The sequence below is a fragment of the Canis lupus genome, chromosome 13, assembly GCF_048164855.1.
Source record: "Canis lupus baileyi chromosome 13, mCanLup2.hap1, whole genome shotgun sequence".
In the NCBI taxonomy this organism is placed as follows: domain Eukaryota; kingdom Metazoa; phylum Chordata; class Mammalia; order Carnivora; family Canidae; genus Canis; species Canis lupus.
In genome coordinates this window covers 31,373,498-31,398,155 of record NC_132850.1, presented here as the reverse complement: position 1 = coordinate 31,398,155, position 24,658 = coordinate 31,373,498, and the positions used below count along the sequence as shown (strand labels likewise).

General features: G+C 40.4%; 1 long non-coding RNA gene across 2 annotated transcripts in view; it reads left to right on the top strand.

The window, feature by feature from the left end:
• Positions 1-21,194: 21,194 nt before the first annotated feature.
• Positions 21,195-24,658, top strand: part of LOC140602837 (uncharacterized) — a 134,899-nt gene continuing 131,435 nt past the window's right edge. Inside the window, exon 1 of one of the 2 annotated variants that reach the window (XR_012005771.1) lies at positions 21,195-21,457. This is a non-coding gene — a long non-coding RNA (uncharacterized lncRNA). The remainder of the gene's footprint in view (positions 21,458-24,658) is intronic. The other variant, XR_012005772.1, reaches the window with a different exon arrangement.

Genomic DNA, 24,658 nt, shown 5'->3' with positions numbered 1-24,658 from the left:
ATTGAACTTTCATATCCAGACTCTGTGCAAGGTTTTTTTTCACATAAGTTATCCTATCTTCATAATAATACCCCCAAAATACACATTTTTGCTTCTATGTAGGTCAAAAATAGTCGGCCGCTGGCAATTTCACATGCTTCAACCTAATATTATCTTCATTTTTAATGATGAACACACATCAAGACACATTTGCTCTGTTTTCTATCTACTGCCCCAGCTTCCTACTCAAGCTCCCCACTTTATAGCATAAAGCAATTGTTCTTAAACTTTAAAGGGCAGGCCTTGTTAGAAAATAGATTGCTGGTCCTCAACCGCAGAGTTTCTGGTGTAGTAGGTCTGAGATGGGACCAGAGATTTTGAATTTTTTTAATAAGATTTTATTCATTTATTTATTTGAGAGAGAGAGAGTTGAGAGTGGACATGAGTGGGTGAGGGAAGTAGAATGGGAGGGAGGGAATATACAGCAGACTTCACACTGAGTGTGGAGCCTGATGCGGGGCTCAATGGGGATCCATCCCCAGACCCAGAAATCATGACCCCAGCCAAAACCAAGAGTTGGATACAATCAACTGAGACACCCAGGCACTGGGAGATTTTGAATTTCTAACAAATACCCAGCTGCTGCTGCTGCTGCTGCTGCTGCTGGTCCAAGATCACACTGGTTCTGGGATCTACTGGTATAGAAGGGTAACATCCTCAAGAATGCACCTTTAAGACTTACTTCTCCCTCCATATTAGGTTCCAAAACAACACTAAAAAAAAATCCATATTTCCTTTAAAAATATTTTCCACACTTGATGTCACTGTCATTTACCCTCACTTTATATTTCATCAATATATAATGCATAAAAGAGAAACTATATCACCTTAATTTTTAAAAGCCACAAAATTTTTCCGTTCATAGAAATAATTCCAGAAAAACTGTTTCATAGGTAAGTATCAAAAGTCTAATATTTGAAGTGGTGGAAATTGAGGGAAGGGTGAAGAATAAATTTGGCGGATAAGTAGGATAATGCAGTGGGGAGATTCACACATCCAGATCGAGGCTGCACTAGAAGTGGTCTCCTCAGGTGCTTCCCCCTACTGAGATTCTGTGAGCCATCCTGAGCCATGAATGATTCTTTTCATTGTAAAGACAAGAAGAGAGATTTAGAGGAGTAAAATAATCTTCCCATGGCTGGTTCATGGAAGTACCGGGTGAGGGAGTGTTAAAAGATAAACTGAGGCATATTACACATTTTAAGAGTTTATTTGAGAAAAGATGGATTCCAATCTGGCAGTGACACACTGGAAGTGGTTAGGAGCGCACTGCCAACAGGAGCAAAGAGAAAGATTTTTTTTTTTTTAAGATTTTATTTATTCAAGAGAGACACAGAGAGGGGCAGAGACATAGGCAGAGGGAGAAGCAGGCTTCTTGCGGGAAGCCCAATGCGGGACTTGATCCCAGGACCTCACGACCTGAGCCAAAGGCAGATCCTCAGCCGCTCAGCCACTAGGTGACCTGAGAAAGATTTTTATAGAGAAAGTATGGAAAGGAAAGAAAGGAAATTAGAGGAAGAAAGGAAATGATTTGATTGGTTGGAGCTTAAATCCTCATTGGCTGTTTGCGATTGGTTTCCCTTAGATTTTGATTTCATAACCTTGAGGTGTTTATAAGCTTAGATTTTGGTTTGCTTAAATAGGCCACCGTGGCTTGAGAGCCATGTCAGCCTAATGGCCTCCTTGTTTAATTAATTTAACGGGGGTCAGGGCAAACCTCAGAATGGTGCCAGAGGGGGAACAGAGCATAGGAGACGGGGACACATTATATATTTTGTTCTAGGATAGAGGAGGAAACCTTATTCTTCTAATTTCCTCTCACTTTCATCTATACTGAAACATACATTAGGAGCAAATAGAAAATACTACATTAATCTTGATCCACCAAAAATCTTGGCGTGAACAATCCAGGTAGCCATCAGGTGCTCTGGTTATTTGCTACTAAACACTTGGGTAATTCAGAGATGCTACTAGTTTTATTCAAACAAAAGAGCATCCTCCTCACCGTATGTTCTTCTAGACTTTCCCAAGGACTTGAGAAGTCTGTTTTTCTTTGTTTCCCGTGTCCTTGTGTTTATCTCTCCTCTTTCTTTATCTCGCCTACTTGCTTTGTTCCTGCCATTATCACACAAGCTTCTTTTTTTACCTGATTTGCTTTAATCCACCCAGCTCCTTTCTCTGTGTGTTTTCCATTTCAATGAATGAGAAATGCTTTCTTCATTTATCAGGACTTTCCCTGGAGGCTTTAGTGGGCTTTGCCCTAAATGAGAAGTGGTGGTAACTGGTTTTGCTTATCCTGAAGAACTCCTTGGAAATGGCAAAGAGATATCAATACTATTTAACATTTATAAAGGACAAAGCAGCTGGAGAAATCTATTAGTGGGCAATTACTTTTTTTTTTTTTTTTTTTAAAGTTAGAGTAGCTCAAAGATTCTTCCCTGGAAGAATTGTCCCATATAGCCTGGACAAGCAACCTTCCTTCCATGAACTTTGGCTTCTTTGCCTATGAAAAGGTGACGATTATATATCCTTACCAAGTTGCTAGGAGGACAGAATGAAAAAGTATGCTTCAGCTGTCTGTTATTATGTGTTTCTAAGCTACCCAGTTCATTCGCTGACTCACTTAAGGATGTGCCTTAGTCACGGTAAGTGGAATAGTGAACAACACTGGTCTCTGACCTCATGGAACTTACAGAAAAGATAGGCCAAAACAAATAATTGTGGAAACAATACACTGTAATAGGGACAACAAAGGAAAATAGACTGCGCAACAAATTTACTAAAGGAAAAGTATATTGTGTCATGATAGTGTATGATGGGGGATCTGACCTAGCCTCCAGGAGTGGGTGATCAAGCATGGCTTCTCCACTGAAGAGACAGTTAAACAGGTCCAAAAGATGAACGTGGGATTGACTACCCATCCTGGAAGGAGCTCTCCACCCTTGCCCACATGATAAAACCTGATTGGATGACAGGCATATGAAGGGTTAATCAGATTAAAATAGCCCGTCAACAGACCCTAAAACCCCCTAGTCTTAGAAAGGCTGGTAACAACCCTTTCAGGGCCCCTCTCTCTTCAGGAGCTTTGTCCTCTATTATTCAATACATTTTACTATCATTCAATATACTTTGCTTTGCTGCCCACAACTCCTCATCTGGTCTCCTTCTTCATTCTTTGAAGAAGCGTTATAAGAACCATGGGCACTGAAAGAAAAGGAAATCTTGCAACAATGTTGAGGATTTTGTCCTTTCTCCCAAAAGTACTTGAAAGACTTTAAGCTGGGAAATGATATAGTTGGTCCTCAACACGGTTTTGAACTGCTCAGGTCCACTTATTCACAGAATTTTTTCAATAAATACAGTACAGCAAATGTATCTTTTCTCCCTTAGGATTTTCTTAACATTTTATTTTCTCTAGCTTACTTTGTTCTAAGAATACAGTATATAATACACATAACTTACAAAATATGTGTGAACTGACAGTTATTTGTAAGGTCAACAGGAAGCTCTTAGTAGTTAAGTTTGGGGGAGTCGAAGGTAATTTGCAGATTTTCAACAGCATGATGGTTGGTGCCCATATCCCTGACATTGTTCAAGGGTCAATCGTAGTTAGATTTTCCTTTTGAAACTGTTAAGCTAGTATAGATTGGAGAAATGAAAGAATGGAAGAGAGCTATCTGTTAGGAGGCTCCCAGAATTGTGTAGATAAGATACAGTGGCTTAGATTTCAGAGCTGAGGAAGAGTGAGAAGGAAACTTTAGAATACTTCACAGATTGAATGGTGGTGTTTTGCGAATCATTGAATAGGTATACGATGTGAAGATGGGAATGATTAATGTGATTTCCAGGTTTCTGTTTAGAGTACCTGGTCATGGTGGTACCATTTACTCTTAGAAGGAACACACTTGAAGAGAAAGCTCACTTGTTCTGGCTTGGATATATTAACTTTGAGATGCCTTTAATGCATCCACATAAATGTGTTTGATGAGTAAACAGTTCAATATATGGGTCTGAGCTGGACAAAGAATTTGGGAATTGATGTTTTTTAGAAGAAATTTAAAACATGAGAGTGAACGAGCTATCTGGGAGAGAAGTACCAAGCAAACCAACTAGACCGCAGTGGTAGTGTTTCTAGACCAGTTTAACATGTATGGGGGTAGGGGTGAACCTGCGGGTTATGTGAGTGGCCAGGATGGAGGGGTGAATGTTTCTGTGTTTGCAGGAGTCATTTTTGCTTTAAAGCTATCATTTCCAGGCTCACTAGAATCCTTTGAGTACCCTCGTTAGGGTGGGATTCCAAACCTCAGCCTTGAAGCAGTTAGTTTTCAAATAAACTGGGGAGGGGGAAATATAATCCTTTCATATCCCCCTTCTCCATCACTATATATAACCACAGAGACATTTGCGCATCTTAACATTCACTTTTATAGTAAATTTCACATTCTACTTAAAAACAGGAAAAAGGTATAGTTAAATGTAAGCAATAATTGCTGTTTAGATGTAGAAAATTAAATAATTTTTGTTTTGTTGATTGCAAGTGAAAAAAAGTTTGGGTTAGATAACCATCCAGGTTTGATGCCCACCAAAAAACATTTGTGTATTGAGTGGAGAACTCTGATACCTCATATGTATTTCATTATATCTTCCTGCTTTTTGCATTACTATCTTGCCTGTGACTTGAGATAATAAAGGACAATAATAAATATAATAGCCTGCCAGTCTACTCACCTACCTGTCCAACCAACCAAGACAATATAATGCATTTAATAACATGAACCCTGCTGGGACTAGTCTATCTGGGTTCAAAGCTCAGCTCTGCCCTTTGTTGGATGTGTATGATTGGGAAGTTTATTTAATCTTCCCATGCCTCAGTTTCCACATTTATAAAATGGATGTCACGGTAATTTCTATTGCATAGAAATCCGTGAGGATAAAATGAGTTAATATATATAAACTACTTATGATGAAGCTTCAATTATACTGAAAGCTTTTTATATTATTAGTATGTACAATGACTCTGGCATAGGCCACATGGGTTGCCCTCAAGGAGTTTATAGTCTAGTGGGGAGCTGAGACAAGGAGATAATAGAATGAGGATGGGACAAGCCTGATGAAGGCACAAAGGAGGGGAAGCAAAGGGATTCAAGTCTCATCTGATTTGAGCCCTGAGGGATGAAAGGATTGCAGCATGGATTTGGGGGGCAAATCGTTTCTGAATTCCATAAAAACTTTTGGCATAAAACTCATTCACAATCACAAAAACATATTTCCTGTACTTTGCAATTTTCAGAGTGATTATGCATACCTTAATTTATTTGAATCTTTTATAAGGCTTATGATATCAATTTTTGGAACGCTCTTTTTGAGTCAGTTGTGAGGGAAAGAGTCTTGTAAAAATAAGACATATTTCATAAGATCAAAGAGTAAAGTGTAGTGACTTTTTGGGTCACAATTTTATATAAGCAGAAATTGAAGTTTGGAGGAATTAAAAGACTTTCCCAAAGGCAAATAGCTGGTGCCACAAAAACGGTATGAACTCTGGCCCCTGGATTACGTATAGGTTTTGGTACATTCATCACATATACAATGGTCCTGAAACCAGATGAAGCCATCCACTAATAAGTACAGAATATCTGAGTTCTTTTCCTCAAAATAACATTAGAAAATTGCATACTTTGAAAAAAAAAAAAAGAAAAGAAAATTGCATGCTTTGGTTTTAGAAACCCCAACATACCAAGATTATATATAAAAAGAATAAACAGGGCTTTCTGAATGTGTTTTCTCTGGCTCTGCAATGCCACAATACATCACCCACATCCTGGTAAACGAATCTTTCTGAGCCTCCTTAGCCAGAGAGCTTCCTGGGTGAGGATGCCAAGGCCTTTCCCAGAAACACAAAGAGAAGAGGTTGGACTATGTCCACCCTGTGGCACAGGTGTCCAAAATCACTATTTAGGGATTGGGGCCAAAGACAATTGTCCAAAGCCAAAGGTGAGCACAGGTGGCAGGCAGTTGGGACAGGCTGGCGTTAGTCACAGGTGTAGGTTGGGCATCAGGAAAACCAGAAATCAACTTCAGGGAGAGAAATTAGCCCAAAGTCAGAGTCAGAGTCAAATTAAGTCCAGAGGGAGTAGGAAAATAAAAGGTGGGTGAGGGAACAGGCCGGGCAGTGCAGGACAGATCTGTAATCAGGGACATTCCATCCGAGTAGGCTTCCTGTTCTTGCCTCTGAGGCTTTCTTCAGCAGTGATTTGGTGGCAACGGGTCACAGCTGGTCTAGACTGTGCCTATGAGAACCGGCGGTGTGGCCCCGAGCTGCGGTGGTGAGGGGGGCTAGCAGAGGGGCAGCTGGGCACCCAGGGAGTCAATGGCAGATGTAGAGATGGGAGCAGAGCCCCTCCAGCCCCTTGAGGCCGGCCTCAGAAGGATGCATATACTGCTGAAGATTTGTCCTTGGCTAAAGCATCATGTTCTACTTCAAAGGAAAAGCCTTTAAAAAATATTTATTTTCCTAAAAGTTTCATGGTAGATGAAAACGAAATGGCTTTTAGGGAGGTGGTGGGGAATGAAGCAAAACAAACATCCTTTTCAGTGAGCCAGAAACATACATCACAGTGTCTTTGACAAGTGTATAGGTCTGAAAATAAAAGCTTTTGAAAAACCCGGATATTTGGATTTCTAGACACTCCCCCAAATGGAAACCAGTTTGAGATGTTGGAAGAAAAATAAATTTGAGTTTGTTGCCCCAAATTAGGAAAGCTCCAAGGATGGTGGAGACCCCCATATGGTGCTTAAAATGTGCCAACTGCTCTCGTGGGCACCATATACGTGCTCATTTAATCCTTTTGGTAACCCTACCAGTCCTGGTATATCACTATATTACTGCTGAGCTGAGAAAGAGAGAGAAATGGAATGATATGCCCAAGGTCACACAGTCGGAAGCTCACAGAATCCTGCAAAAGATAGTAGTGGTTAAATATCATAATTCCATTTGCACTCTTCTTTCTTGGCAATCACGGGTCCAGGAGCATTTTGGGGGATAGCAACTCCCAATTTGTGTTTCCATGTAACTAAGGGGCTGTGTATTTCTATCCAGTAGTTAGCCCAAAATATGGGCATACTTCATGGCTAAAACCATCAATACTGTGGTGAGCAGTGAAATGTGTAAAACCTAAAAAAAAAAAAAAAAAGAAAGAAAGAAATGTCTAAAACTTCTCAGGCTTCAGTGTCATAAATGCAGGCATGTAAGTGGCAGATAGAATCAGCACTGCTATTATTTTGCACCATAGTTTCTTCCCACACCATTACTGGGTTAGAGTCGGGGGTTAAGAGGAGGGGCTAGAGTCAGAAGGCTGGAGTTAACTCCTAGCCAACTCTACTTGTTAATGCAATTTGGAAAGTTATTCATCCTACACAGGATTTCTACTTCCTTTACTTCACCCCTACCTTCCAGGCTTGTTGGGGAACTTAAGTATGATGCATGCTAAATGCTTTGCACGAGCCCTAGCACTTAGCACATGCTCAACACCTGCTAGTTTTTACAGTGGATTTTGTTCCTCTGAAGATGAAACCAGAGTCAATCAGAGGGAAAGGATCTTTAAACTTTTCTATATCTCTGGTTCTTCCCTGTCCCTCTTTTAAAAAGTTGCAGCCAGCACGTAGACACTGTTAGGATGGGAAAGGCCAATGTAACTTTTCTCTCTTGCTTTGCTCATTTGAAAAAATGAACAGTTTCTTACTGGATTAATGAGATGCTGACCTCAGGGAGGAGGAGAGATGAATAGAAGGGACAGGAAGCAGTGTGGTGATTCATGCAATTGAGATAAGACATTTGTGGGGGAGCTAACTAGGAAGAGTAAAGAAGTCATGACAGTAAGGACTTGCTTTTGAAGCTTAGAGGTGGTGTTCACATGGAATGATTCACATTGGATGGAATGGTTCACATTGGATGATTTCATGGGTGATAATATCTACATTATCATGATGTATTTTTGGGAACTACACTTCCTGAACAGGGTTTAATAGGCACTCATTTTACACTGAATTCATTATGTCACACTTATTTTAAGATGTTCATGAATTCTTGACAGGTAATTAATTTTGTGGGATACTCTTAATTGGCATATTTCCTTTGTCTTTCCTACCAGTACTGGCAATATCAGGAAAATAGAAAAAATATATTAAGACATTTTCTAGAAAATGCTATGTAAAAACAAAACAAACACTTACTTATACAGCAGTAATATCCCATTAGAAAATAAAATAGAGGGAAACAAGATCTCATTTAAAAATTCAAATAATATAAAAAGACTCCATAAGACTTTTGTGGAGAAAATTGCAAACCTTTATGAAGAATATAAAAAAAGATCCAAATTAATGGAAGGATTGATTGACCATTGAAGGATTAAGAAATAGTATTTTAAAATGTCAATTCTCCTCCAAATAATTTACAAATTCAATGCAATCCTGATCAAAATATAAAAAGGATTTTTAAATGGAATTTAACAGGATGATTCTAAAAGTTTTATGAGGGTAAATGTGCAAGAATAGCTAAGGCAATTTTGAAAAGGAATTACAGAGTGATGTCTTGCCAACAGCACTTGCTAGAAAATAAAGTTCTATTAATTGAAACAATGTGTTGTTGCTGCAGGAATAGATAAGCAGATCGCAATGACACAGAATAGAAATTAGAAATATATATCATCTTACAAACAATTTTGGTTTATTATGGTTCTGGTGTGTAGACCAAAGTGGAAAGAATCGGTTATTCAATAAATTTGCTCTCCATTTGGAAAAAAAATTAGATTTCTATCTCATACCATAAACTCAAGTGGATTAGAAACATGAACACTCAACCTATGTAACACAAAAACGTCTTTAGCATGGGAAGGACACTCATAAGCGAGAGATAAAAGCAAAAAACCAAAAGAGGAAATAATGTTAAATTTCATTAATCACAATTTATAAACCCCTATACAACAAAGCTCAATAAAAAGGTTAGAAAACAACTAGTAGATTGGAAGAAAACATTTGCAACACACGTTGTAGCAGTCTGGGGACACATAGTAGAAATATAAACTAGTAAGAAAAATAAATGAAAAAAAAGAAAAGAAAAAAGAAAAAGAAATGATAGAAAAAAGGGAGGGGGGAAAAGTTATGACCTTGCTAGTGATCCAGGGAATAAAAATTAAGATAATAGACCATGTTGGACATCAACTTGAATAACATCAACTTGAATATCAATGAAATAATTTTAAAAATTGATGAAATTAAATACTGGTAAGGAAGTATTACAAAATATTCTCATTAACTATTGATTAGAGTGATAATTATTAGTACAGTTGATAAGGAAGGTAATTTGTTTGTATCTGTTAAAGCTCAGCATGCGCAGTCCCCGTGACACCCAAATTTTACCTCTCATTGTCTTATCGTGGAGAAGCATTTGCACATGCACAGAAGGAACATATAAGAATGATCACTGTTGTACTCTTTATTACAGTGAAAATTTTTGAAACAACCTAAATTTCCACTGAAGTAGAAATGTTGAAACAAACTATGGTATTTTTATACTATGGAATTCTAAAGAATTAAAAGGGATGAGTTAGTGATATTTGCAACAACATGTTCAGATCTCTAAGCCCTTTTGTTGAGTGAATGACTCAAGTTGCTGAATGATGTGTAGAGAGATTTCCTTTATTAAAAGCCATTACTGAAATGCCATTGTAAATGCCATTTATTAAAAACAAAAGAAAACACTTGGCATTGTCAGTCCTTTTAATTTTAGCATTCTTAGTGGTAATGTTGCCTCATTGTGGTTTAATTTGCATTAAACTGAGGATGATGAACACCTATTTATTGGCCATTGGGATATCTTCTTTTATGAAGAGTCACTCAGGTCATTTGCCCATTCTTAGTCGGGTTGTCTTTTTTTTTTTTTTGGTAGAAATCTTTGATCATAGAATTGATTCGTAGTTCTCTCTCCAGAAACTCTTTTGTCAATTACTTGTAATTATAGAATCTTCCCTCAATCTATGACGACTATTCACTCTAAATATTAACAAGAATGCAAATTAACTGGAACTCTAATGTGTTGCTAGTAGGGTTGTAAAATGGTACAGAACTTTGAAAACTGTTTTGGCAATGTTCATAAAGCAAAACATGTAGGTCTTATGATCCAGCAGTTCTACTCATGGATGTATGAGTGGAACACAAATGAGATCTAATACCCACTGAAAGACACATACAAGAACATTTATGATGCTTCAAATGCTCCAAATTGGAATCAACTTAAATGTCCATTAACAGTAATAGAATGGATAATAGAATGTGGTGTATTTGTACAATGAAATATTAAATAGCAATGACAAAGAACAAACCAGTACCATATACAAGGTATGGATGGTCTCATGGCTATATTAAACCAAAGAAAATAAACACAAAAATGATGATTCCATTTATATGAATTTCAAAACCAGGTCACACTAATTTATGATAATAAAAGTTTGGTTAGTGATTTCTTTTAAGGTATTATTGGTAGTGAGGGGATAAGGGGACATTTTGGAGATCTAGAAATATCTTCATATGGGCATATGCATACATATATATGTAAAAATCTGTTAAGGTGTGTGCTAAAGATTTATGTGATGTGTTTTATGTAATTAAATGTCATAAACAAGTATTTAACCTTTTAGAAAGCCCCGTGAAATACTATTATTATCCATGTTATACAGGTGGGGAAACCGAGACAGAGGTTGGGCAACATCCCAAGGTCACTCAGCTGTTATTGGAGGTAGGATTCAAACCCAGACAGTCTAACTAGAAAGCAGTGTGGTGTGTTATCGACTGCCACAACAGTCCTGCATTAACAACCACACAGCCCCAGTGGCTTACAACAAGAAGCCTTTGTTTAACTCACAAGTTTACAAGGCTCAGCTGATCTAGGCTGGACTCCCTCATGCTGGGGAATTGGTTGGCTTTAGCTGATTTGCGACGGCCTCAGTGGGGCCCACTGAGATGGTACTGCTCCTACTTAGCACACATGGTCTCAGGCCATGATAAAAGAGTTAGAGCAGTGAAACCCAATTGGGAAAGTGCTTTTCAAGTCTGTTTGTGGCATTTCCTTGGCCAAATACAAAACACATGTGTCTGAGAGCAGAGTGAGAATAGGCAGGAACTGTAGAGGTACATGGCAGGGACATAGACCTAGGGATGGGTAAGGAATTGATTAATAATTAATCAAAAATTATTACCATAATTAATTTACCACAGGCATGAATTAATCACAATTTGGAGTTTGGGAGACTTTGGTCCAGTGTTCAGCCAACACTTACTATTATGTGATTTTTATAACAATTACTATCTTTTTGATTCATGATTTCTTCCTCTGTAAAGTAAATGTCAAAACCGTAACAACAATAATACTTACAACATGAGATAGTTGTTGAGGATCAATTGATTATATAAAGTAGCTCCTTGTGCCTGACCCAGAATAGATGCTCAGTAAATGCTAGTTATTTTTGGAAAGATTGTGTCTCAAGTGAATGCAGCTGGAACATGCCCAAGTGTCTGGAATAGGACCATAGCATGGTGGGATCTTTGGTGTGTCTCTTTTGCTCTCCGTGAGAGTTTACAGGCAGACCTACTCCTAGACTCTGATGTTATACACCTAATAGTGCAGTCCAGGTAATTAAAAGCAGTCTCTTTTCAATTCCTCTGGATGCACATATGATAGGGGGCCCCTAGGCAGTACCCTTCCTCCCCAACTCTGGCCTCTCTTTTTTTTTAATTAAATTTAATTTAATTTATTTTCCTCTGGCCTCTCTTTATGAGTGTTGGCTCTCCTAGTCTTCTAGAAACCTACAGAGGATTTTTCTCTCTTTGGGTTTAAGTCAACTCAGCCTCTCATCTGTGGGTCAGAGAATGAGGTTATTAATAATTGAGGAAATCTCTGGTACCTAGCTCCTTACCACTTTGACCCTGAAGCAAAAGAAATGACTGAAAGATTTTTTGAACCAAAAGATATGTCCCATATCTTTTGCGACCAGTCTATTTTATTGTCCATTTTCTAATGGTCTGAAAATCCATAATCACAAACAGCAGTGATGAGGGGATTCTTTAAGCCCAAGAGTTGGATCTGGCCTTAGGCAAAACCAACTTATGGTAACAGAAATGGGAATTGTGGCTGGAGGATGTTGATTTGGAAAGGACATGAGGGAGATTTCCAGGATGTGGAAGGTTTTAACATATTAATTGTTAGAGTGGTCATGCATGTAAAAATTCACTGAGTTGAATTCTTAAAGTTGTGTATACTTTTTGTATACCGCATGTATAATTTTGTATACTGCATGGAAAATATACTTCAATTATAAAACAAAGCAAGCCAAGCAAAAACCCAAACTCCAAAAGTAACAATAAAATAACATAAAGCAATGAAATAATAAAATAATAACACATAATGAAAATTATAGAAAGGCCTGGAATAATAAAAATCAAACTCCTGACTAGTTATCTATGGAGGGGATAACTTTTTTTTTTTTTTAAAGAAAAAATAATATTTCTTTGCAATATAAACAAAGTCCCGTTGCTGGTTCGGGATATATATGTATGTATGTGTGTGTGTATACACGTATGTTGGGTCACAAATTTTCCTTCATAAGATCATAAAGCAAAACCGGCCACCCTCCTGGCATACTCTCATTTACACAAATCTGATGCATCTTTCCAGGTTGTTCTTTCTAAAAGTAAAACAGAGAAAGAACCATGTACAGCATGGAAGCTTTTTGTCAATTTCTCGACTGTGGCAAGATTTTAATCCCTGAAAACCGCCCGGTGAGGTAAGACGCAGTGGGGCAGAGCTTCCGTGGCCTCAGGGACCCCGGCCTGACCACTCCCCACTCCCTGGGCCCCTGGGCCGTCCTGGCACCTGGCGGGACGCAGGCTGGAGAAGGAACGAAACTGGAGGAAGCTCACGGAATCCGTGGCTTCGTTCTGTGGATCCTGGGAGGGGGTGGACAGAGCCCCAGACCCCTTTCGCTCGTCCATCCTTGCCCCTTCCGCCCCTGCCCTGGGATTGAAACGGGTGCGAGTTTCCTGGTAGTAGAAGGCGTGGGCAAGATGAGCGCAGGGCAAGCGTCCACGGGACAAGCCAGTGGGGCATGGGGGTAATTCTTTTGCAAACTATCAGGTGTCCCCCTGGAGTAAGAAGGAGAATAAAAATGATGCATTTTCCAAATAATGTGACTCCTTTGTGTCTCTTCCCTCTCAGGGTGAAATTGCTAATCAAAGATAAAAGCTATACAAACCTCTGGGCACTCAGCGGAATTGAAGTCCTCAAAAGCACTATTCAAGTCAAATTTACTTCTGTCTAAATTATATTTTGGCTGCTTCCAATGATCACTCTCGACGTCGGCTCTAAGTGGTAGCCCTTTCTGTTTTCTGCACCACACCTTTTTTCACTGGACCAGCTGGAGCTAACTAATCTTTTGAGCTAACCATTTTTAAAGGTTTATGGTGGGACCACTGGTCATTCTTATATATTATCTTCAAACTTGAGCACTAGTATGGTCTCTGGCAGCCCTTTTTCTTGTGTTCCACAGGAATGGGCTAGAGAATTCTGTTTTTCTTATTTATTGTGTGCATCTAAAGGTGATGTAAGACTACAGGGTGTAAAGAATACTAAAGAATTTGCACCAGGATACAGAAATGACTGTTTTGTTTTTGCCTTTCCTGGTTTCAGCTAAACAGCCAAGATCAGGATGTTTATGTCTAGTTGTTGGAAAGACATATGCATGTTGAAAGCAATGTGTGTGTGCATGTGTGTGTGTGTGTGTGTGTGTTGAAAGCAATGTGTGTGTGCATGTGTGTGTGTGTGTGTGTGTGTGTGTGTGTGTTGGAAAGGGTTTTTTTTTAAAGGAAATAGAAAAAGTCCTTCAGAATAGTGACATTCTAGTCCAAATAATTTCTTTGCAAATAAAGGTCCTTAAAATTATAAGAGGTTCTACCCAAGGACACATGTACTGGGGGTGGGGTGGGGCTGGTCCCAGAAAAATACAGTGGTCCTCATGAGGCCCATTTTGACTGTGAGGCTACCGTGGTGCATAGCCAGCCAGAATGATCAGCATAGCATAGTGGGGGCTGGTCAGCAAGATTAGATATGACAATGAGAATGGCCTAGGCTGATGTCAAGGATTCCTTGGGTGGGGAAGGATCCCTCAGTTGAGATCCTCAGTTTATGTGGTTCGAGTACAATATCATGCACAACTCAGGTTGTACACTAATTTTTTTTTTTTTTTTTTTAGTTTCCTGCAACTGAACTTATTTCTAATAAAATCTCCCAAGTGGTGGCAATTTAAGCTTATGTAATTCAAGCAATTTAAGCTTAGTAATTCAAGGTAGACTCAGTACATGTGTGTTTTTCCCTTCCTGTTTTCTTCTTGACCTTGCATTTACATTTTGGAGTCAAGCATAATATCAATGCAGGTCTCATGCCTCCTTTACTCTAGCCACGGGGTTTATTCTAGCCCATTGTCACCAGCTCCGTGTGGTTCTCGGCTGTACACCCTGACATCGGGGCTTGAGGGCCTCCAAGAAGCTGCTCTAGACTCTTCTGCTTCTACATCTCCGTGAGCACTGATTGCCTGCAGTTCTTATGTTATGCTGGGGCAGGTCCTTTTTGGTCCCCAGCCTCACCTGGGAAACAAGGAACTTTCTCTTCTGCTCTCAGAATCCCAAACAGACCTCAGGTTTTTCTATTGTCCTTTCCCTGACTTGGGTTGTGGGAAGGGGTCAAATGCATAGCCTCTTCTTAGAGGCACTGAACAGCGTGGAAATATCTCATTTTTTCTTTCCTTCTTCTTTTTTACCTTCCTCACTCTGTAGGCTTCTCTCTCTCATTCAAGTGGGGTAGATGTTAGGATGGATGACTTGTTCTTATAAAGAGGATCATTCACATACATCTTTTCATTAAGAGCTAAAAGTATCATGCCTAGAGTCCTTCAGCGGCTTGATTTTTCCTCCTCTGATACTGTTGTCCCTGTTGTGTCAAACATGTTTTTTTTTTTTTTTTTAAATTCAAAAGTCAAGAATCATTGCCCACACAAAAGCTTTGGATCCCCCAATTGCTGCCTGACACACAGTAATAGAAGTTGCTGGGAATGAACAACACATCCACGAATATATGAAATGCGATTGTGCTACATTGGCTTATGTACAGACATGCACATCCAAGTATTAGTAGATGATCCCAAGTCGATGTTCAGTGAATTGCCCTTTGAATTCCCCAGACTTTCAAGGTGAAGAGCCAACTCATCTATTACAAGCTAGACATAGATAAATCTGTGCAATTAATTGCCTGGTCGCCATCTTGGAGCTTGGCTTGCAGTATTGACAAAATTGTCAGAATCTCAATTTGAAACAGATCTTAGAGGCCAGTCTGGCTGAGGCTCCTGCAGAGTCCCTACCACAGCATTCCCCACTGGCCCCAGAGGACAATTGGCCATCCCTGAGGAACTAGTGTCAGGTACTTAGGAGAAGATTGGCTAGGCACATATAGGTAAAGAAGCTCTTCCTAGAGTGATTCACTTAAAATAGTTTTGTTATGTTTTCTGATTATAAAATAATATTTTCCCATTGCAAAAAATAATGTTTAAAAAGTATGAGATACTATCATACAATCCATGTATAATAACCCTGTTAATATTTTGTTGTGGATTTTTTGCCATGAATAACCAGGATGTTTGCATGTTTATATATTGTATACACATATATATAATTCACATTTCCATTAAACAATATCCAATCATGTTCTGTGTATTGTCTGCAATCTCCATTTCCACTTAAACTATAAATCGTGAACATCTTTACATATCAGTACATATGGATCTATATCGTATTTTTTAATGGGAATAACAAATAATTTAACCAATCTCTTATTGGTGGATGTTAGGTGCTCAATTTTCACACTGAAAACAGTACTGTTACAGAAGTCCTCAAACGTTTTAAAAGTGGAACCTCTAGGGCAGCCTGGGTGGCTCAGCTGTTTAGTGCTGCCTTCAGTTCAGGGCCTGATCCTGGAGACCCAGGATCGAGTCCCACGTCAGGCTCCCTGCATGGAGCCTGCTTCTCCCTCTGCCTGTGTCTCTGCCTCTCTCTCTCTCTGTGTCTCTCATGAATAAATAAATAAAATCTTAAAAAAATAAAAAAATAAAAATGGAACCTCTGGATCAAAGGAAAAGACATTTAATAATATCTCCAAATAGTTTGTATTAATTTTGACTTCAGTCAACAATGAGTCCCGATGCCATGGTCCACACTGTGAACTCTGAAGGTCAAGTCAATCTGTCTAAATGTCCATAACCATTACCTGGTATGGTCATTTTCCCCATCAGCCAGGCATTACAAGTTTACTAATAAGGACCTTCTCAGGGATTAGCGTTTCCTCCAGGAAAACATGATTGAAATGCATCAAAGATCAATCAGGCTAAGTGGTTTCAAAATACTCACATATCAAACATGCATGTGTATAGGGTGTGTGTGTGTATGTGTGTGTATTCAGGCATATACCTAAAAGGAACCCTACAGGGAGTGATTACAAGTATGAGTACAGTACATATATATTTTCAAGTTTTTTCTTCTAAGACAATCCTAATAATTATTTTCTAATAAAATGATTTAAATCTTCATGTATTTATATAAGATGTATTATAAAATTGACATATATATATATATATATATATATATCTATATATATTTAAGACTTTATTTACTTATTTGACAGAGAGAGAGAGCACAAGCAGGGGAATGGAAGGCAGAGGGACAGGGAGAAGCAGACCCCCCACTGAGCAGGGACCCTGATGCAGGGCTTGATCCCAGGACTCTGGGATCATGACCTGAGCTGAAGGCAGACACTTAACCAACTGAGCCACCCAGGTGCCCCTAGAATTGACTTATATAATTGCATTTACCGATTTACAAAATCTTTGGTTAGCTTATTTGTTTTGTCTTTTCAATTGAGGAAATATCATCACTGTGGTACACATAGCTACTGTCCTAAAAGAGTAAATAATGTCCTATCTCGGGAAGGTTGGGCACTCCCCTTCATGAAACAGAATCTCTTGTTCTGGCTCATCTGGCAGTTTTTCAGGGGAGGCAAGCTCCTGCAGCTGTTGCTTCCTCTCCCACTCTCTGTGTACAAGAGCGTAGACCACCCTGTGAGCCCCTGTCCAAGGCTCCATTTTGCTCTGAGAGAGCCTTGTCCCATTTGGTCTCAAGCCAATCTCTTCATTTCTCCCTTGTCAGGATAAAGTGTGGGAGTAAAGAATTGGAAAATACATCCTTGTCCTGGAGGTTGAGTGGAGACTTAGGGATGTTTTTGTTTAAATCTCACTAATCTATTCCAAACAGGTGGCCTTAGGCTTTCTCTCCCACATCCCTCCCTACCCTGTCCCGCTGCAGTGTGTGTTGATTGTCACAGATTGCCTGGCTTCTTTCTCCTCTTTCCTCCACTTAAAAAGGTATTCATGTCCAAAAAAAGGAAAAGACCTAAGAAGGTCCTATTATGGGTGCTGAAGGTGGTAAGTCTTGAGATGTCTCTTTCTTTGAGACAGACGTGGAAACAGTGCAAGTATAACATGGGGAAGCTGTGCAGTAGTGAGAAAAACGAAGTATGGGGAGAAGGAGGAGAGGGACAGAGGTCGGGAGCTCGGCGGAAGTGCTGACACACAGGTAGTCACACCCGGGAGAGGAAAGGGAAAGATGGCCATACCTATGTATTGACTTTCAGGACAATGCATGCCTCCTTGGCAGGGGTGCAATGAAGGAGTGCAATGAAGAAACAAAAGTCAAAGTCGTTCTCCAGAGACAAACTGAGAAGTTCTCTTTGGCCATAATCATTTCCAGAAGTTTTAAGTGTCTTTTTTTTTCCCCAACCTACCTACAACAAACTAACCCATAAATGCATAATTTCACTGTGTGCCTCCATTTCTAATTATGTGTGGAGTACTGAGGGGAATGCACGGGAACCCCCAATCTGGCTTTATTGCTCAATCAAAAATGCACATTTTCTTTTCTTTTCTTGTTCATGTCACTCATGAACTGACAATGGGCATTTTTATTTTTATTTTTTAAACGATTTTATTTTATTTGTTTATTTTAGAGAGAGAGGCTGAGCACAGAGCCCGAAGTGGGGGGGAGGCTCGATTTCAACGACCTTGAGATCACAACCTGACCCAAAATCAAAAGTCCGACTCTCAACCAACTGAGCCACCCAGGTGCCCCTACAATGGGCATTTTCTGATGTTCTTGCTGTAGGTGACCTTGTGGAGGAAGGGAGGGAGAACGCTTATGATTTAGAGCTGAGTTTTGAAACTGTGGGAGCCAGGATGTGACCTTCCCCCAAAGCTGGGCCCTTCAGACCTGGAGCCAGTGCTGGGCAGAGAAGTACCTCCCAGGAGGGTCCCAGAGGAAGGGAGAAGAGTTTTCTGCTTTCCTTGCTGGCAGCAGCTTTATCTGTCTCACTCCTCGTCCCTCATACTGCCACCTCCTCTGCTTGGTTACACAGAATTGATGAAAGGCCCCAGAAGGAAGGGTCAAAGTGAGAGCTATGAGCAATTGTACATACCTCACAGTGTGTAATCCTCTAAACAGCATGCCTGCGGTAGATATTACAGCTTTCCCTCATTTTCTTGAAAAGGAACCTAAGCTCAGAAAGTTAAGTGACATGCCTGGGGTCACCTATATTGCAGGGAAGAGAGGCAGCACTAAAACCCAGGTATCCAACATCAAGTCCAAAGGTCCCCAGTGTATCATCTGGTGACACATCAGTTCTTACATAGGATTTTACCCAGTTTTGGCAATCTGGACCATATTGGTTTTTGTGCTGTTATATTTCAAACAGCTTCAAGGGAATTTTCAAAAAACAAGGAGAACTTGAAAGGGTAAAAGAACTAAGTTTATGAATTCCCATCCATTCACTATTCTTATCACCAAACTGAGCAAACAAAGACAGAGGGCTTGTCATTCATGTAGGTTAAATCACAAATTAGGGTCCAAACTTCAAAAGAAAAAAAAAAATAGGGATCCCTGGGTGGCGCAGCGGTTTAGCGCCTGCCTTTGGCCCAGGGCGCGATACTGGAGACCCAGGATCAAATCCCACGTCAGGCTCCCGGTGCATGGAGCCTGCTTCTCCCTCTGCCTGTGTCTCTGCCTCTCTCTCTCTCTCACTGTGTGCCTATCATAAATAAATAAAAATTAAAAAAAAAATAATTGAAAAGAGAAGAAACCAGCCAAAGAAAGGGGGTGGAATGGGGTTGGAGAATTAGAAATTTGAGAATTTGGTTCTGGCATCAGATGACAGGAGTCTGAAGTTCTGCTTTCTGGGGTTTCAGTTACCTGTGGTCAACCATTCCGGAAGCAGATGATCCCCCTGACATATAGTCAGAAGGTCAATAGTAACCTGACACTTCACAATGCCTATTATTCACCTCACTTTGTCTCATCATGCAAATATTTGATCGCTCCACATCATCCCAAGAAGGATGAATAGGGTACAGAAAGATACTTTGGGAGAAATAGGCCACATTCATGTAACTTTTATTACAGTACATTCTAATTGTTCTATTTTATTATGAGTTATTCTCGTTAATCTCTTATGGTGCCTAATTTATAAATTAAATTTTATCATAAGGGTATAAGTATAGAAAAAGCATAATAGATATAAGGCTAAGGACTATACATGGTTTCAGGCATGACCTCCACTTGGGGTCTTGGAACGGATCCCTAGCAGAGAAGTGGGGGAAGCTATCCCACCTGAGTTTCAAACTCAGCCTCATTGCTTTCTAGCCATGTGGCCTTAGGCAAGTTGATTCACCTCTATTAGCCTCAGTGGTCTCATCCATAAAATTATGATAATAATAGTATCTACTTTGTGTGTATTGGATGAAATAATCCTGCTAGACATAGAGTTGACTCTGTGTCCACGACAGCTATCATCATTTTAATATGACGGGGCAGGCGGGTTCTGATTGGAAGAGTCGGTCCTTGCCCTCTTCCCCATCTTGGTACACTGGAGTCTTACAGGCAAGTTCTAAGGGCTTAATGGCGGAGGAAATCACAGTAGAAGGAAATTCTTTGCCTTTAATGGAAGAAGAAGAAGAAGAAGAAGAAGAAGAAGAAGAAGAAGAAGGAGGAGGAGGAGGAGGAGGAGGAGGAGGAGGAGGAGGAGAAGGAGAAGGAGAAGGAGAAGGAGAAGGAGAAGGAGAAGGAGAAGGAGAAGGAGAAGGAGAAGGAGAAGGAGAAGGAGAAGGAGAAGGAGAAGGAGAAGGAGAAGGAGAAGGAGAAGGAAGAGGATCAGATGGACATATGGCTCTGACTTGCACTGCTGCCAAACAGGTGATGCCCCGGGGTGGATGAAAGATGTCAGAAGGAAAGTCCTTTCATCATTCCCATCGCCCTCCTGGCAGCTCCACTGGGAGAAAGGAGGCTTCTGGCTGCCACTGTGATCACCCAACCCTCTGGCACCGGGCAGTTGCAGCCTGTGGATCCCGAGCATCCTCCATTAGCCTGCAGTTCACTGAGTGAAATCCCCGACTGCCTGCAGCTCCCCCCCAACCTGAGGTCTATTTTGCCCTCTGCCCAGCATGGCTTAAGCCACAAGGTCTAGGAGGGAGCGGCTGTTCAAGTGGGTGGGGAGGGCAGAGACCCTAAAACAGCCTTGCAGTGCCAGGATGAGGTGGGGCTGGGGGCGGTCTAGGCCCCTACCTAACATAACAGATAACCTGTGGGTGATCTGTACCTTCCATAGCCTGCTGGCCTGTCCTGCTGGGCATCCGTTTGCATACATTTGCCCAGCGGCAAGAGTAGGGGGGACTAAAAGGCAAACAGTAAATGATTTCTTCTTGCTCTTTAGCTGAACACAGCATACCCCAGGAAGCCAGTGAATTATTCATTAAGCCTAATGGGGTAGTCACAAGGGAGCATTGCTGAGATGCAATTAAGTGGTGCTTTAATTTTAGAAATATTTATTGGGGTGTAGTGTAAAATATTCATTCATATCTTTGTGAAAAACAATTTAATGGTAAATAAGGAAAAGACAAACAAGAGCTGTTTGTAGACGAGAAGCCAATTCCATGATTGGCTTTCTTCAGCCACTGGGGCTGCTGGTCCTTGTCTAACATCCTGATGTGTGGGATCTATTGTGAGCAGAGCAACAATAAGGAGCGTTTGTCAAGGATTTGTTCAGGCCCAGAACTGCATTAAGCACCTTTTGCATGTTATATCATCAAATACTCACCCTGATGTCACAATGCAATCGGAATCGCTTCCACAGGGCCTCATTAGAGTGATGAGATTTTGCTGATGGCACCTAGTGAGGAGAAACAGCAACTCTTTCAGCCACCTGGTAAAGACATTTGCCGGCTAGGAGGTAGGAAGTAAATCCCAGAGAATTTACTCCCCAACTCTGAAACTTCTAGGAGTGCAATGGTCTGAGACACATCAAGTTGCCCCTTCTAGGGTTAAGTTCTCCATTCATTGTGATAAGTCACAAAAAAGTGACTTAATGGCAACAATAGAGACCTCATTTGAGTGTGGTCTATCACCTGAGAAGCTGCTAGTTTTCAGTGGGTCCAGATTAAGACAGGGTTCTGCAACAGGCCTGGACCCCGCACAGGATGCCCTGCACTGTCTCCCTGGCTAGACCATGAGTTCCATGTTGTCTCCTATCATGGGGAGAGATTCTGTTTTCCTTGTCCACCACTCTATTCTCGGGGCCTCAGATATCACCTAGCACAAAGTAAGCACTCAAAATGTATGTGTTGAGTGAATGAACATCCTTTGAGGTAAATACTTTTAATTTTATTAATTTATTTTTAAAGATTTTATTTATTTATTTGAAACAGAGAGAGTGCATGAGCAGAGGGAAGGAGCAGAGGGAGCAAAAGAAGCAGACCCCCCCACTGAGTTGGGCTTGGTCCCAGGACCCTGAGAGCGAAGGCCAACCCTGAACCAACAGAGATCAGGACTCTGAGAGCGAAGGCCGACCCTGAACCAACAGAATCCAGCAAATACTTTTATTAGTCCCATTTTAGTAATGGGAAGATGGGGATTTTGAGAGGCGAGGTTGCTCAAGATGGCAGAGTGAATGACAGAACCAGGAACCAAACCCGGTTCTGTTGGGTTCAATAAGACTTTCATCTTCAGCCAGAGGGTAAAGAGAAGCCCACACACCTTCCTTGAGATTGTGCATATACTCAGCTCAGGTTCAGAGTTCATCTTGGTTTTTCTAGATAAAAGGCATAAATTGAGCAAAATCTGGGATTTCTCCATAACTCATAAAATTTTTCATGTTAGAAATGCAGTTTCCTTTTTTTTTTTTTAAGATTTTATTTATTTATTCATGAGAGAGACAGAGAGAGGCAGAGACCCAGGCAGAGGGAGAAGCAGGCTCCATGCAGGGAGCCCAATGTGGGACTCGATCCTGGGTCTCCAGGATCAGGCCCTTGGCTGAAGGCGGCGTTAAACCACTGAGCCACCAAGGCTGCCCAGATCTGGTAACTCTTATTGAGTATTCTTCATGTGCTTGTTACAGTACCAGAGGTTTTCCATATATTTTCTTATTTAATTCAAGAGAGTCCAAATAGGCCAAATAATATTTCCAAACCATGGTGCAACGAACAGTATTAAACCAGGGAGGGCTTTGTTGTGTTTGAAGAAATGAGGATATTGAGGTAACTTGTAAATATTCATCCATCTGACACAGACCCAGCTCTTATCCAGATGAATATTGAAGAACATGGTGGTTACTTGGCCAAGAAAGACAGTCTCAGCTCTTCTTGCTCTCTGATCTGTATTATTTTAATTTATTTTAAAATACAGATTTGGGGCACATGTCACAGTGTGATCATCTAGACTCATTAGAGGATTTGATTTCCTAATCACTTTCCCTGCCGGTTACTACAATGACTGAAAAATTTCCAGTGTGTGAATCAACAAGTTGACTTTTATTTCTTTATATGAGAACAGTTCAAAACTCACTTTTCTCTTAAGAGCTTTTCGTATTTCTCAACAACAACCTCTTACTGGCATCCCCTTAATACTGACATGTTTAACAACCAACAACAACAGTAATAATAAAGCAAGTCATTACATAGTGCTAGATATCGTTTTACCATAACATTACATATACTGACTCATTTAATACATCTGGCACCTTTGTGATTGTAGTTTCCATTATTATCATGCTATAAAAGAGAAAACTGACTCATGGAGAGGTTAAGTTAGCAACCTGGGCATCATCTAGGAACTGATGGGAAATGTAAATTCTTCATCCTTGCCCTCGATCTACTGAATTAGCACGTCTGGAGGGGAGGCTTAGCTGTCTATGTCTTAAGGAGCCCTCCAAGGGATTTGAAATTAGACTAAACATGTGAGGGCAGCCCTGGTGGCCCAGCGGTTTAATGCCGCCTTCTGCTTGGGGTGTGATCCTGGGGTCCTGGGATCAAGTCCCACGTCGGGCTCCCTGCATGGAGACTGCTTCTCCCTCTGCCTGTCTCTGCCTCTCTTCCTCTCTGTGTCTGTCATGAATAAATAAATAAAATCTTTAAAAAAAAAAACAAAACATGTGGAATCACTGGCCCACATTATTTGCTACCAGGCCACTCATTTGACGCTTGGTCAGTTTCCTAGGGTTGCTATAACACAGCACGCAAACCAGATGCCTCAAACAATAGAAATGTATTGTCTCATGGTTTTGGAGGCTAAAAGTTCTAGATCAAGGTGTGACAAGGTGCGTTCCTTCTGAAGGCTGTGAGAGAGAGTCTGTTCTATACCTCTCTCCTAGCTCCTAGAGGCTTTTGGGCAATCTTTGGCACTCTTTGGCTTGTAGCAGCTTCACCCAAATCTATGCCTTCATCTTTATATACTGTTCTCCTCACGTGTCTGTGTCTAAACTTCCCCTTTTTATGAACTCTAGTATGACTCATCTTAATGTAACCAATTACATTTGCAGTGATCCTATATACAAATAAGGTCACTTTCTGGGGTACTAGTGTTGAGACATCAACATCTGAATATTGAGGGGGGCACAGTCAACCCATTGACCCATAACAGGCAGTGTTACCAATAACTGACTCGTCTGGTGGACATAGAAGATTGGCGCAGGCTGGCTATTCTTCTATGTCTTTTAACTCAGGCATTCAGACATCTTACCTGATGTCCTACAGCCTATGTCTGAACTCATTTTGCCTTACAGATTCTCAGTTTTTACCAGAAACACATTTCATCCTTTTAAACTAGATAATAGTCAGATTACAAAATGGTTTATAAGCAAATATACTGTCATACATTGCTGATTGTCCCGTTTAGAATCTAGATGACAATGACAATAATAATAAGCTAACATTATTGTGAGTTTACTATGTTCTAAGAAGTGTATTAAGTACTTTATGTGCCATCTTTTCCTTACAACAATTTCATGAAGCTATTATATCAATTTACAGAAGAGGACATCGAGGCTTAAAATGCTTAAATATCATGCACAAATCATACAGCGATTAAACGGTATTCCTCAGATTCAAACTATGTTGATCTATCAACTGCTCATCCATTAGCTGTGCAACACAGCCAC